This window comes from Falco biarmicus, chromosome 3 (genome assembly GCF_023638135.1).
Source record: "Falco biarmicus isolate bFalBia1 chromosome 3, bFalBia1.pri, whole genome shotgun sequence".
Lineage (NCBI taxonomy): Eukaryota > Metazoa > Chordata > Aves > Falconiformes > Falconidae > Falco > Falco biarmicus.
In genome coordinates, this window is record NC_079290.1 from 24,438,170 (window position 1) to 24,453,896 (window position 15,727).

Sequence of the window (15,727 nt, forward strand, 5' to 3'; positions counted from 1 at the left end):
TCAAGTTATCGAAAGAATGTGTATATAATTTTGGCCCTTCCTAAATATACTTAATTTTGCAGTAACAGCATAATCTTTTAATTTTCATAAAACGCCCCCCAGAGCGTTCATCATACCTGCTTTGTGTGTTTGTCCTGTGATTGTTTCCTGCCCTCGTGCACCTACAGCTATGTAGGTGTAGTTCAATCTTTTTGGTACATTCCTTATGGCTCAAATGACTTATGAGTGTCTTTAATTTTGATGACATTTGTATGAAACACATTAAATCCTTGAAGCACTCCCTGATTGTACCACAGATATTGGTACTTTTGTCAGTTTTAAACTTTTATCCCAACTGCTTTCATGAGATTTGTAACTCTCTGGAGACACTCCCTGAGTATTCATGGTTTGAAAGCTATACTGACTTTCACCACATGCTGAACTTCCAGTTCATAAACTCTGTGCACTATGATAACTAGCAAAAAAACGGGGAGACTGAGGAGGAATTTATGGCTTTCAAGTCTGAGTTGCACAGTTCTGTCAGAACATTTTATTTTCTGTCTTCTGTTGTTTCAGGGTTTTAACTCACCGGTCTCCTCTTTAAAACTTGCAAAAGCATGAAGTAGAAAAGGCTGAAATTCCAGGATGGGAAAACATAGTGCCTCCATTATAATATTAAACTGCCTAATGTGTTCAGTTTTGGATTAGGTACTCTGGAAAGAAGTGGTGATTTTGTATGGGGCACTCCATGATTTGTTATGGCAGAGACCAATTTGTCATTTATGGTTTATCTGTTCATTCGTCTTGTATTTCTTTTTTTCCCTTCCAGCTGGAAATATAAAACAGCCAGGGAGGAAAAGCATTAAAGATTTGTTTACAAAGATCAATTACACTACCATGCATTCACTTTGCTTATTAAATTGAAAACTTACAGTTTTATCAGTTTGACATATGCATAAAAATGAGGTATTCAAAAAAAGAAAAAACAAAAAATACATACTCATAGAAACATCACACCTTTTCCTGATTATTACACAATGGTAGACAAAAAAAAAACAAAACAAAACAAAACACAAAAAAACCCCAAACATTTTCCTAGTGACAGAATATGTGGCAGATTAATGATTGTTATTTGAATCTACATTTTAGTTCACTTTGCTCCAGGACATAAGTTAATAGGATATTGATGGCATTTGAACTCAGAGCTACATGTTCTGTAAACAAAGATTGTAGAAATTGTAATAGGTCATTTTGCCACCTGATCTCTGTATCCTCAAAATGTGGGTATGCTTCCTGAGAACTGTTATGGAAAACAGAAGTACCTAAAAAAGATACATGCATTGCTACATGGTTTTGCCTTTTCCCAAAGATTAATTTTAACTTTCTTGTTTATAGGAACTATGACTTGGGCTCTGTAAGGACTTAAGCAAAGCAATGTGTTTGGTTACAGCCATTTTTTGGCAGATTTTGAGCTTTTTTAAGTTAGTTTTTCAAGTGGACCACTTCATTTTAAAACATAGTGCTGTTCAGCCAACCAGAGGCTTAAGATGCATGCTAGTTAGTTGGCCTGGCTCTTTCTGGCAAAGGATAAGAATAAAAAAAATCCAAACAAACAAACCCAATATGTATGTTCTTATATAATACAAAACTGTATTTTGTTCATAAAAGCCAGATTCTGGAGGTTGGATCACAGTAAGTTCATTTGCAGAATATATTATCCTCCCTCTGGCAGTTAATGCATAGGATAAAAATAGTACTACATGTTTACATCTTTTTATGTTGTTAACTCTTGGTGTTTGTTCTAAGCAGTTAGAAACAACTAAAATTAACACCTTTTTCAATGGCATGATTTACAGTATGAAGTGGTATGCTATATGAAAAAGATTTGTCCTAATTTCAGCTGGGGTAGAGTTAATTTTCTTCACAATAGCTGGCACAGTGCTGTGTTTTGGATGTGGTGTGAGAATAATGTTGATACTATACCGATGCTTTAAGTTACTGCTAAGTAATGTTTGTACTAAGTCAAGGGCTTTTCCATTTCTTAGACCCTGACAGTGAAAAGGCTGGAGGAGCACAAGAAATTAGGAGGGGACACAACCAGGACAGCTGATCCCAACTGACCAAAGGGATATTCCATACCATATGATGCCATGCTGAGTATATAAGCTGGGGGAAGTAGAAGGAAGGGGGGGGTGGGAAATCCAGCATTATGGTGCTTGTTTTCCCCAGTAACCTTTAAGTGTGATGGAGCCCTGCTTTCCTGGAGATGACTGAACACCTGCCTGCCCATGGGAAGTGGTGAATGAATTCCTTCCTTTGCTTTGTTTATGTTTGTGCATGGCTTTTGCTTTACCTATTAAACTGTCTTTATCCCAACCCATAAGTTTTCTTATTTTTACCCTTCCGATTCTCTCACCCATCCTGACCCGGGGGAGTAAGTGGCTGTGTGATACTTAGTTGCCAGATGGGGTTAAACCACAACAAGATCACAAAGATTTAATTTTCAAAGATCACTCGTTTCTTTTAACCATCAGCCTCATTTTTTAAACCAAATATGATATCTAGTGAAACTACAAAATTTTTTTAAGACACAGAAAATACATTATCCAATTGGCAAGAGCCAGTTTTAACTGTGGTGTGCATGAGATACCATATTAAGAAAATATCCCTACTGAATTCTTAGGATAGAGAAAAAAAACCACCCACCTTTTAGCCCTGTGTATGCTTCCTTTACTCTTCTATATATGTGGCTTTATTTTTATGTTTGTCATTATCCCTTTTCAAATGTATTTAAGAAAAAAAAACCTTTTCTGTCGGTAAGTCCCTCTATCATTTCAAGTGCTTGCAATAATAAATTGTAGTTGTACACTTCAGTTTCCTGAGCTCATAAACTGCACTGAAGAATTTATCTTATTGTTACATCACTTAATAAAGAAATGTATTTTACTCACTTCGCAAGTGATCCAGTGAGTGTCATCTTTTACAGAACACTTTTTCACATGTTTAAGATCCACTGGCTTTTCCAAAACTCAAGTGTATGCTTGCAAGTTTTGTTGACTGCATGGGTCATGGAGTCATGCACTTTTTATCACCCAGAAAGTACAAAAATAAAACTTAAAATTACGTTTTGTATATATGTCTCGTCTTTTCATGAAAGCTGCTACAGGCCACCACAGCAATAATGCTGCTTATTTGTGCTGTATCTGTGCAAAAGAAAACCAGAAGAAAGGGGGAAAAAAAGAATGGGCAAAAGAATTGTTTGTGACTGGCATTTTGCAGCATAGCTTACCATCTCCCTGCTGCACCACATTAGGAAGCATCTCAACAAACAAAAAATACAAAGAAGGCTTATGAAAATATGCCTCTCTTTCAAGATAATGTGTTTTAAGGTTTTTGAAAAGTAAAATGCAACTAGAGCTTGTAATTAAAATTGTAATGGCTCAGTGTTTAGGGATGGAGAATGGAAAAGAAATTAGTTATGGTGGTGGCAGAATGCAAAGGTTCAGATTCAGTCATTTAGAAAGCAGTGTGGAAACAACGGATCAAATAATGACATAAAGGGATACAGCTGCTGACTCACTGAGTGTAGAAAAAACACAAAGTCATTTAAATTTGGGTTTGTGGGGATTTAAAAAGTACTGATGGGATGACAGAGGCTGAAACAGAAGCTTAGACCTGCTTAGAGATCAGACTAGCAATTTGCACATTCCTGGTGCCTTCAACATTTCTTGAGGATTTTTCTGTTTTGTCTCAAACCTTGGGAAAAAAAGCAGTGAATTTTAACTCCTTGCTCTAATGAGTCATATGTAATGGAAACAGCATTTGATTCTACTAGGGATTCATAAAAGATCTAAACTCAACACATTAGTTTAAAATTGCTGCAGAAAGGTGCTTAGCTGCCTGAGAAAAATACAGAAACATTTCTAGTCAAAGGCAGCAAGACCAAATGTTCTAGCAAATTATCAGTTTGTAGTTTCTCGGTATATCTGTGGTAATACCTGCAAAAACTAAGGAACAGGATAGAAGTCTTTTTCAGTTTCATGTTCCTAAGTACACTGAAATGTTTACTCATTTATCTATGCTAGGTATAGGTTGGTGTTTTCAGTCTTTTGGAAGAGCTGAATTCATTAGACACTGGTCAGGAAAATTTATCCATCTTCCCTGCCTGTACTGCCCCAAGGCATGAGAAGGCATGAAGTAGCGCAAAGGCTGCTGAAATAATTTGTTTTCCTTGCCTGTAAAAATCTTGGTAGTTATCAACTGCACGCACTGCTGTCGCCCTCCCCAACACTGTTCTCTGCCTTTTGAAATTAGTTATTTCAAACAGTCTACTGAAATACAAACCACCCTCTCCCCCACATGAAGTGTGTCCAGTATTTAAATAAATTGAAAATGTCTGATTTTTGAAAGATTGTTTCTTTCAGATTTTTGGTAATGCTTGCATTTTATTAATGACATTATTTTTATAACATGCAAAAAAACTATTTTAATGAAAGATAACTACATTATTTCTCTGGTTTACAGTACTCTATATATCAGAGTTGCTGTTCATTTCTTTTTAAAATAAACCAGCAACATGTAAGGGTGTTTTCCAGGATTTATTGCTTTGCTATCTTTTTGTTGTTGCATGTTGAAAAAATAGCATTGACAGTGCTTTAGCAGTTTTATGCAAAAATTGCTGTCTTATAACTGACATATTGTTTTCCAGTATCTGAGACACCAGCCAGCTGATTCACCATTGCAGATGGTGAACACCTTTTTGCTAACATTGCTTCCCATATTATAACAGAAGAACAAAAGAAGAGCAAGCCCCATCTCTGTAAGTTTTGATTACACTTCCAAAATGTGCAGATCCTTCAAAGATTCCAGAGTTGCAGAAGGAAAAGAAATTGATTTCAATAATTCCTCCATTTGGAGGAAAAAAAAAAAAAAAAAAAAAAAAAAGCTGTTTGCAGTACTGTTAAAGTTCATGTTTTAATCAGGTTGCACAAAAATAGCACCAGTGTTATGCTTGTCTAGATTTATCTTTTCATTCCTTTAAAGAGGAATACAAATTGGCGGCTTTTTTTTTTTTTTTTATTGAAAATCTGAAACAAAATTGGATGTGGTACTTTAATTTAAGGCACAGACATCCTTAACAATTCTTTCTGTAATCTTGTTAGTTTAGAGACAAATTAATCTCAGACTGTTTGTGTTTTAAAATTAACTTGACACTTGCACAGATCAGAAACCTAATCTCATTCAGTGCTTTTTCTATCTTCTTACATGTTCAGTATAAATCCCATGAAATCCTGACGCTAGTGAAATTCTTCACTTACTTAAACATGATGTGATCTAAATCAAGCTTATTTTGATTTATTTTAATAATTGGTTCTGAGCAGAGGCATCTGTTGAAATCTCCAGTGAAATTCCCTGTTTCTAATTTGTGTAAAGGTTAGATTTAACTCTTAAGTCAAGAAGTTTGCAACTTGCTAGTTTTGCTTTACATTTCTTTTATTTGGAGGTTGGTATTCTGCCCTGACACAGATCAGTGCAAAAGGTTAGTGATACCCATGGGGCAGACTTTGCATAGAACTCATGGGACGATTTCAGAGTAAATCCATTGAGTTCCTATATTTGGCAGACTTTGTTAAGTCCAGGGGGTTTCTTCTTAGGAAACTTTATTTCCAAGTGTGGTGGGTTGACCTTGGCTGCCTACCAGACCCCTATCCAGCCACTCTTTCACTTGCCTTTGTCAACAGAACAGAGGGAGTAAATAAGATGAAAAAAACCTCTACAGTTGAGATAAAGACAGCTTACTAAGTAAAGTAAAAGCTGTGTGCAGAAGCAAAGCAAAAAGAGGAATTTGTTCACTATGTCCCATTGGCAGGCAGATGTACAGACACTTCCTGGGAAGCAGGTGCTCAGCACATTTTGGTTGCTTTGGATGACAAATGGCGTAATCCCAAATGCTCCCCTTCTCCTCCTTTCCTTCAGGTTTTATTGCTGAGCCTGATGTCATATGATATGGAATACCCCTTTGGTCAGTTTAGGTCAGCTGTCCCAGCTGTGTCACCTTCCAGGCTCTTCCATGCACTCAGCCTACTGGCCTTTGGGGCAGGGGTTGAAAAGAAAGCCTCTACCCTGTATGATCCCTGTCCAGCAACAACCAGAACACTAGTGTGTTCTCAGCTCTATTTAGCCACAGATGCAAAGCAGAAGACTGTGTGGGCTGCTGCAACGAAAGCTAACTCCATTCCACCCAGACCTGGTACATCAAGGAATGCTGATACCTGTTATTTCTGTATTGCATTCAGATACCTGCCCTTTGTGAAATGTCCTCTATCCTTTCTAGTTCCAATGAATCGTAAACTGAGGCTGTGGATCTGAAAAAGCTTCATGGGATAAATATGCACAGTAAAATATTAAGCTCAATTTAATTAGATACATTAATGATCAGGCTTCTGGTAAAAAGCAATAGGGATTGTTTTGCTCATTTTTGTCACACAAACAAAATGCCAAAGACCTTGGAGACAATTCAGAGGATAACTTATTAGGGAGAAAATGGAAAACATTAAAGGGGTATTGGGAGGGGATAAGAATTAAGAAGAAAAGAAGTTATTGCAGGCTTCCTGGCAGTCTTATTAAATATTGTTTTGTGCATTATAAATTTAATTAATGTAATCCTGTTTGAAGCACGGTGTTTTACATGGAAGGAAAATATCCTGACGACTGATCTTAAAAGAGAGAGGAGGGAAAGAATTAAGCTAAACTATATTACAGAAGGTTAAGTAATGTATGTTCACTGGCTTTTCAGTGAGCTAAATAATAAGATTAATATTTAATTAATGCACATTAAGGAACAACTAGTTTCTTGGCATTTCATCACTGTGTCTATATTCAATGAAATTGATCATTCATTTATTTTCTTTTATTGAAAAGATGGGATAAAATCAAGCCTCTGTTACCATGATCTGAAAATGCTTAATTCTCCAGAAGACCCTGCACTTGTTGGAGCCTTCTTTCAATTGAAATAGTATTCAAGGCCATGGGACATATCTACCAAATGATTTTTTGCTTCTCACCTTGAATGCAATGTGTGCCAACAGACTTATATTTCACTCTCTGTTCCAAACGTAGAGCAACAATTGCTCAGATTGTTAATTTTATGAAAGAAGAGGGAATGTGTGGGTTTCATGCATATATATTTACTTGCTTTAAAGTTTTGTTGTGAGGTAGTTATTTTTTTATTCTATAAATGTGTGCACTTAACACATCTTTCTCCACATATTTTGTTTCTCCTAACAAATATTTTAGTGGACACAGTGAAAGAAAAAGCCTAAAAGTCTTCAAAAAAGAAAACATTCAAAATTTGTGCTCCTAGGAACAAGAGATTTGATTTAAAGATCTGAGTTTTTAAATGAAACTACTGAAAATTTCTGCCATCTGTTAAATTCATTATTTTTGTATTAATCATCTTTTTAAAAACTGTTCTCTAAAATTACAACAGATTGTTCTGTAGTAAAAGCTTAGATTTGTATCTAATTTTTCAGAACAAGAACCCGAGAATTAAAGCAAGAAAATACTCTTAGCCTTAGAACTCATAATAAAATTATGAGAGAATTTTTATGAAATAATGCCTTTTGACATTTGCTGTAGAAAAAAATCTGCAGTTGCTTAGAATGGCTTTGAACAAAGGACATCCAATTTCACCCAGACGCTGTCAAGTTCTCTTTGAAAAATACCATAATCAATCATCCATAATGTTCCAGTTAATCTTAGAATCAGAGGAGACAGAAATGGAACCACCTTAATCAGATGCTTAATACTGAGTAGTTCATGTAATATATTTGCTAGTATCATAGTTAGAGTAAATGCAGTTTTCAAGTGCAGTACGATGAATAATAGAAGAAATCAGGAATTTGAGGGAAGTTGTATAAATATACAAAACCCCAAAATAACTGATGAAAGTTGTTCTTTGTTTTCTGTGATATTTTGGCATTGTCCTCAGAACAACATGCGAGAAGAATGGCTCCATTGAATTAGTCATATAATATGAGCATCAGTTTAGAGTTATGAAAATCACAAATCATTTCAGAATCATACTAGGAATATAAAATATTATCTGTGACCTATGAAACCAGGTTTTCCCTTCCTGGAAAAAATAAACTAAAAAGATTCTTAATGATAAAAATTATAGTATCTCTTTCCCTTCCAAATATTTAAAAAAAAATATTCCCAGCGCTAGGCACCTGTATTATTTGTGTCTTCAGTATTTTTGACTTGTTCTCAATCTGCATATGCTTAATTTCACACTACAATTTTTCATTTAATAATTTGTGAAGCTGGGGATAATGCAACACTAATTGGGAATAAACTATCTTTTATGAAGGGGAGGGGAGGGAAGGGAAGGGAAGGGAAGGAAGGGGGAATTGTGGGGACAATCTAAACCTACACTTTTAAAAGCAAAAACCTTTATTCTTTTTCAGCTTGTGAATGTGACATTCACACTGGTGGTAAAGATTTATGGCTTCCAGGTCATAGAGTATACTGATGGTTGAAAAGCTGCAATTCCTAAAACAGCATTCCTGAAGGGAAGAAGTTAGAAATTGTCTCCATTCACAAGTATTGAAAGACAATTTTCTTTTCAGATACCTTAAAAGAAATATATTTCTCTAGACCTTCCACATTTCATGCACATAGAATCCTTTCACCATTTTTCATCTTACAATATTTTTAATTCACTTCTGCATTTAGATTGTATGTGTGAACACATTCACAGAGTATCATCTGAATATTGGCATACTGTTAGCAAAGCTCCATATTCAGTCCACACGTTCAGCAGTTGCTCAGTGTTACAAAGCTAGCAGGAAAGGCACATATTTTACTGGAGATGGAATCTGGGATCATATTAATTAATTCATCACTATAAATCACTAAAAGAGAGCATATCTTGTTACCTTCAGTCACTTAGGTACTAATCAGTGGCTCATTAGCTTTAAAAATATCAACTTGGTTGAGCTATCACTGCTCTGCACAGCAGACAGATGACTTTAAACAGAATGCTACATGGCACATAGAAAAATTACTTTTACCCGTTATCCAAGTTAGATGCACAAAATCTTACAGGAAAATCTGTGGTAAAGACACTCACACAGACAATGACCAAAAAAGCACTGTAACTGACCTCAGTTTATGTGCTTTATTTTGCTGCTAAGTGCTACTTAACCCCAGTCCTACATGCCTTGTACATGCAATACTCTGATTTGTCCTAAACAAGGAAGTTCACATCACCTTAGAAGAAAAGAATTAGGCTCTTTCTATTTTTTATGTTATCAGGAGAAATTATTCACCCATTCCAAAAGGTTATTTTTATGCTGTGAGGTATAGACCAACAGAATTAACGACAAATCCAATAGTAATACTTCCTTATAATGCAACAATTTGAAAACTCTATGATATGTCAAAGAGTATTTTTGAAGTGTGAATGATAATACCTTCAATACTAAATGAGTCTCCTGAAATTCATATGGTCACATTAGTGTAAATGTTAGCTGGTTCAAGTTGGTTTTTGTGCTCCAAAAGGACTGCAATTTTACAATGAAACAATGTTTATTCACAGTCATTTCTGCAGAAGTTTCCATGTGCCTAAATACATTAATTCAGAAAAGCACAAGCAGAATTAAGTAGGGGCTCAGCAATCAGAAAAGGTACTTTGAAGCATCAGTATACTCAGCCAAATGCAACAGATGTAGTCTTCTGAAAGACACAAGTATGCCAAGATCGTAAGTGTAGGTGTAAGAGCAAAGAGCCTTCACTAGTTTCTCAACACCGAGCATCAACTTGATTTTAACAGAGCAAACACATAAAAGAAGTATACAGTTCTAAATTCAGGGGGATTTACAGAATGGAAGAGGTAGTTAAATGTCTAACTCTGTTTACACAATTTGCAGTGTTGTCAAGTCACAGACTGAGGATCTTTGCTGGGCCTCTATTTCGTATTTCCTCACATGGTACTTGGAATGAAATGCAGCCTGGACATGGCACTTGCAACAGTGGAGAAGGCGAGCAATCAGCAGAAAGAAAATCTCTGGCAGCAACATGATACTTTGGTATGTGTGTGTGTGACCTGGTGAACCCGCAGGCTCATCCATCAGAAAGCTCCATGTACAGTCCCATCCACCAACACCTATCTGCATGTCCTTCAAGGCTAGAATTTCTCATGTTGTTTCTGTTAACTTAAAGGTCTGTATCTTATCATCAGTATAATTTATACTGCTATCATTAAGCAGCTATAGATATATGTTTAGTATTCAAATAACATTATCTAAGCCATTAAAATTTGAAAACATGCAATGATTTAAGTACATACCATTGCAGTGAGGGTCTGGGTGTCTTACCAGTGCTGGTGGTGTTAGAGAAACAGTGCAATTTTTTAAGGTAATTATGGCATATTTTCTGAGACCTTAAACTACTTTTGAAATTGAATTTAAAGCCACCGTCATCACAATAGGTATATCTGCTAACCTCTCTTAGAATGTATGCCAGAAGACTATCACTTCTCATTTTTAATTATTAGATTCCTTTTAATTACTAAAATAGCAAATCAGGTTATGTCATAATTGAGAAAATGTGGTGGTATCAGGAACAGCTTCTAAAAAAAAGTTAGAATAGTCATGGAAATTAATGCTTAGGTTAATCACCTTCTCTTTGGTTGTATTTAGAAATTTCTAAATGTGTTTGTTTCTTTGATTAGCTCAATTTAGTGGTGTGTTCCTTTGACCCAAATGTTCAGGCCTGAACTGTGAAACCTGAACATAAAATATGTCTGAGTTAACCTTCTCCAAGGCCAGAGTGCAGGCTGAGTGGAGTGCCACAGACCTTCAGTTCAATGCCTCACACAAAGGTTAACCTTTCCCTTTTGTAGTTCCTTGTTTATCTGTTTCATTATCAGGCTACCAGGACTGACTGGTCATTTTTCTCCTAGGCTGTAATGTGCATCTACCTGGAGTCATCTGGAGATACTCACACAACATTCAGGCTCTTACTTCAGGAGACTTGTCATCATGGCTTGTAATCACGGCTTTGGATGTCACACAACATTCGGTGCTGCTGCTGCTACTGTTGTTAAAGACTGCCTGTTTTGTAGTTCAGAAAGTGTCTTTCATCTCTGTTTAATACTCTACTTTTTATGCAATGTGAACCCAGCCCTTGCAGAAAATGTGAGGTGAAAGTAAGAATCATGCACAGGATCCCGCAGAGCTGGGAGTGTGTGAGTCACAGGGTGGTGGCACCTACCTCCTTAAGCACTTATGGCACCTTTCTTTGGGTGGCTAGAGTGTCTTACAGTCTCATATTTTGTTGTCCTTTATACTTTGAAATGCTGCTCTTGACTTCTGTGTCCTTGCTATATCTGCCAATCACAGAAGAGATGAACCAAGCAGAAGGAGAAATACAGACTAATCCTATCCTGACAGTTCTGGAATGTATTTCTATCTGAATTTATTTTAAAGATGCTGTATCTTAGCCTGAGTTAAGAAAAATATGAATACTATTGTTAGGGCATGTGAAGCTCACCTCTCACACACACACAGAGGAGCACAGAGGGTGGCAGGGGAGCCCCAGTGCCCCAGGCAGAGACACAAGCCCCTGCCCCAGCCCCCTGGGGCTGTCCTGGAGAGCATCAGCCCCACAGGTCCTGTGGGATGAGGCTTGTTAGCATGTGCAGGGGAAGTGCATCCTGGGATTGTGCAAAACTCATTATGGGATGCTTAAGGGAGAAACCAAAGGTGGTGAAAGGGATGGGTTAAAATAAAATGGGGTAGAGAAAGAGTGAGACAACAAAGGGGTAAGAGGATAAAAGGTGTCCATTGCCTGTAAACAGCTTGCTGGTCAGCGTGCTCGTCTGGCCATGCCCTGTGCCTGGTCAGCACGGTCTGTCCTGTCCTCTTATTAAACTCCATTTCTAACTCTTTTCCTCCGTGAAGTACTCTTTGCTCTGTGTGCATGTGTGTGTTCGGGGTCTGAGTGCAACAAACTGGAGTCTGCATGTGATGGGTGGTGAATATCAAGCAGGACTAGCCAGTAAGTAGGGTAAGGGCTTTGCATCCAGATATCAAAGCTGGATCCTGGAGAGACCAGAGGGTCTGTGAACTGGCTACTGGAGGGACCAGGAGGTCTCAACCGGCTCCCAGAGAGACTGTGGGGTCTGGGGTTGATTGAGAGATTGTTTGTGCATGTGTGTGTGTGCATGAGGCAGGGGGTGGCTAGGGCATCCCTGCTGTAGAAGTGCTTCTGTCTGAGTCCAGCCACTCATAGGATCCACATGTGTTTCTGTGCCTGTGCTGTTGTGTGCAAAGGGGTCTGTGCCAGGGTGGGGCTGCAGCCTCAGGGGCTTCTATGTATCTATGGAACTGGGGAGAATGGGATCCAGGGACTCATACTGGGCAGATTGAGTGAGTGCAGATGCTGGAGGGATCTTGTACATATGTACACACATTTTGCCAATAATGGGTTTCCATCTTGCTCAGCCAAAGAGGGGAACAGGGTAAGGCAATTGCTACTGTATGCATTCGTGTGAGAGCTGTGGGGTTTGTTTATGTTGGCCGGTCCTACAAGATGTGTGTATATGTATATATGTACTGTGTGCTTACTGGGAACACATGTTCAGCATTGCTACTGGGCCAACCTGGTGATGAGGAGCAGAAGCCTCACCTCTGTCAGGCCGTGAGATTTGGCAGCTACTAACAAACATTAAACAAATCTGATATATGCTATGAAAAATGATGAAATTGCCAGTGGGAAAATTTCAGGCTCTGCTCTTTCTTGTACCAATGTCTTAGGTGTGTGCAACAAAGTTGACATCCTCCACCTCAGAGACTGAGCCTATCACCTTTGTGAAATCTCTGGGTCCTAATCAGTGGATATGGCTCTTGTGGTTGCCTGCCACAGCATAGGGTGCACCTCTAGCAAGCCCAGTGACAGAGTCTGGATGTGTATGCAAACAGGCAATAGTAGCAAAGGCTCACAGGAACCCAGACCCTGACCTCTTCACCACTGTCAAAATGTACTAACTCATAAAAGAGAGTGTCATCCTCTGTACTTACCGCCACCAGTGAGGTAAGGCTGCTGCAGTGCCAGGTGCTATTGCTGCCCTTGCTTGTGTAAGTTGTTTTGTTTTGCAGAGCAACTATCCGAAATTATAATGATGCAGGAGGTACATGTCTGTCAGTAGTGTTATGCGAACTCGTGCTCAGGTTTGTGTGTCTAGCCAGGAAGTTAGAAGGATGGTCTCCTAATGAGATGCTCATATATCTGCTGCTTTTTCTGTCTGCTCACATGTATTATACTACAGAATCATGCTCAGTGTTGTAGCTTTTTTATTCTTTCATACAAGACAAGATTTTTTTTTCCTACCTACATAAACACCCTCAGTCTACAGGAATCTGGCAGGTTGAAAGAAGGGGATTCAGGGATTTCTATATTCACATAAATGAAGATTGCTGTAAAATATGCCGTTCATTGGTCTTAGGAGACCAAAAGTGCAGTGATGCATTATTCTGGCATGAGTTTGTGCTGTATGGTGCAAAAAATTTTGAGAGATGCAAGTTCTGACTGCAGCCACATCCCTTCCTCCAAGCTACTTTTGGCAAAGTGAATAAAAAAAGACCAATGTGAACATTACCTCAAATACCTGTCATTTATTACAAGAATGATACTCCCTGGACCAGTTATACCCTCCAAATGTTTACACAATTCTCATGGACATTTTGTGCAAGTTATCCTCATCATATTAGAATTTCTGTAATACTGGAGCATGTTTGTAAGTTATAAGAGACATTAAAAATAAGAATAAACCTTAATTTATAAAATATGAGTAAATCAAAGACAACCACTGAAAGCAAAGCCAAAATAAAAAAAAAAATGCACTACTGAGTAGGCTTTTAAGTATATGCAATGCATTGCATTAGTTAAGATTTTTGAGTCAAAAAATGTTTCAGCATGGTAGATAAAAACAGAAAACGAATGCTGTGGCAGAAAGAGAAAAGAGCCATCTGCTTACTTATTGCTGTGAAATGGGCACTTAGACAGTTAAATGGAGGATAAGGGTTTAACATTTTTACTAGAACTTCAGCACTTCGGAATGGATTGTTGTCCTCTGTCCCAGTGGGATTTAGTGATACTTTTTAGTACTTTTTTTAGATGGACTGAAAATAATGCTTAAGCAGCTGTTTATATAGGGATCTCTATTATTCTCTAGATATTGAACTTCTATTTACAGGAAAAATACAGAGGGGAAATCAAAGTATTTCATAGTAGACAAAAGATTTGTGCCCCAGTTCCAGCTTTACTAAAACGCATGGGCCTGAAAGATATGAGTCATAGCAAACCAGCTCTGAAAGCAGAAAATAAACAAACTAAATATTATTTTCCCCAAATTTAGGTTTGAATACCCAATTAACTAATTATTCCTTCAGATATGAAATACCATGATGCCTTATGCAGTCCCTGTAACAGAAATAAATGTCATTCTAAGACAAAACTGCTGTTTCTTCAGTCACAAATATTTATAGTTAAACATCTCTCAAAAATTACTTATAAGAGCTAAGATTTTTAAGATTCGTAATCATTATTCTATGCCACTACTTCCAGGCTATGGACTCCACTTAATATTGGCATAATTCAGATCAGGATTAGATGTGTAAAATTATGCTACATCACCTAACTCTAGACTTCTGCAACAGCAGAGATCTGCGTGTGAGGGAGTTGCCCAAACTCCCTTTACAGGCAGAGGAGAGTAAGAGCACTTCTAGAGGGTGATTCATCTGGCCTGTTTTAGGTGTCAGCCTTGGAAGGAGATGAATCACACTTTGGAAATGCCTATTTCTTTCCTCTGACTATAAAGGGAGTTTGGATAATTAGCTCATATGTGGATGTCTCCACTGTAAATGCACAAAGTTTGGAGCGATGACTCCCACCTCCAGTCTGGTAATGAGTAGCATCTTCCTTCCTGAACTGTCCCATTGAAATCAACAGTAAATAGCAAAACAAAAATACTAACGTGCAGATCCTTTATTTCTGCAGAATTTACAGGATCTATATAAACTTTGATTAAATGTGCCAAAGCTCCAGGAAGCAGGGGAAAAAAACCCTATGTACAGTTTCAGGGAAACTGCAGGGAAATCATGGTAAGCAAGCAAACAGTTCTATTGCAAGTGGAATTAATGAAGCTTAGTTTCCTATGGATTTGTGTTTCATGGTTGATTTATTTTGTAAGTGAATTTTAATAAGTCTGCTGTTGAAACTGACTTCTTATTAGACGTCAGAGATTCTTCACAGGCAAGAATTGTTATGACTACCTCAAACAGAGGAAAAGCTCCAGTGAGAAGGCATGCATTATTGATGCTGGAGCATTCACGTAAGAAAAAACTCTTGCCTGAAAAGTTGATTCTCCGGTGCCTAGCAAGACATACATGCTTTCCCCTGTGCTCTGGCTTTGTTCAGGTATGATGGGATCTCTCTTCCTTGCTTAGACACCTACTAACCTGAAATCCATGGGGATTTTGAGACCTCTCATGCTCTGTCAAATTTGTCTAAAATTTGCCAGCAGGTATTCGTCAGAAGTTATTGGGGTAAATTAAGAGTCGGACTCAGGGGTTTGCACAGATTCACCTGTACCTTTGCATAGGAAATCAAGGGAAAATATCAGGAAGCAATTTGTTTAGGCCATTCTTAAGATCCTAGTTGCTGAGGACTTCAGGCTTACATC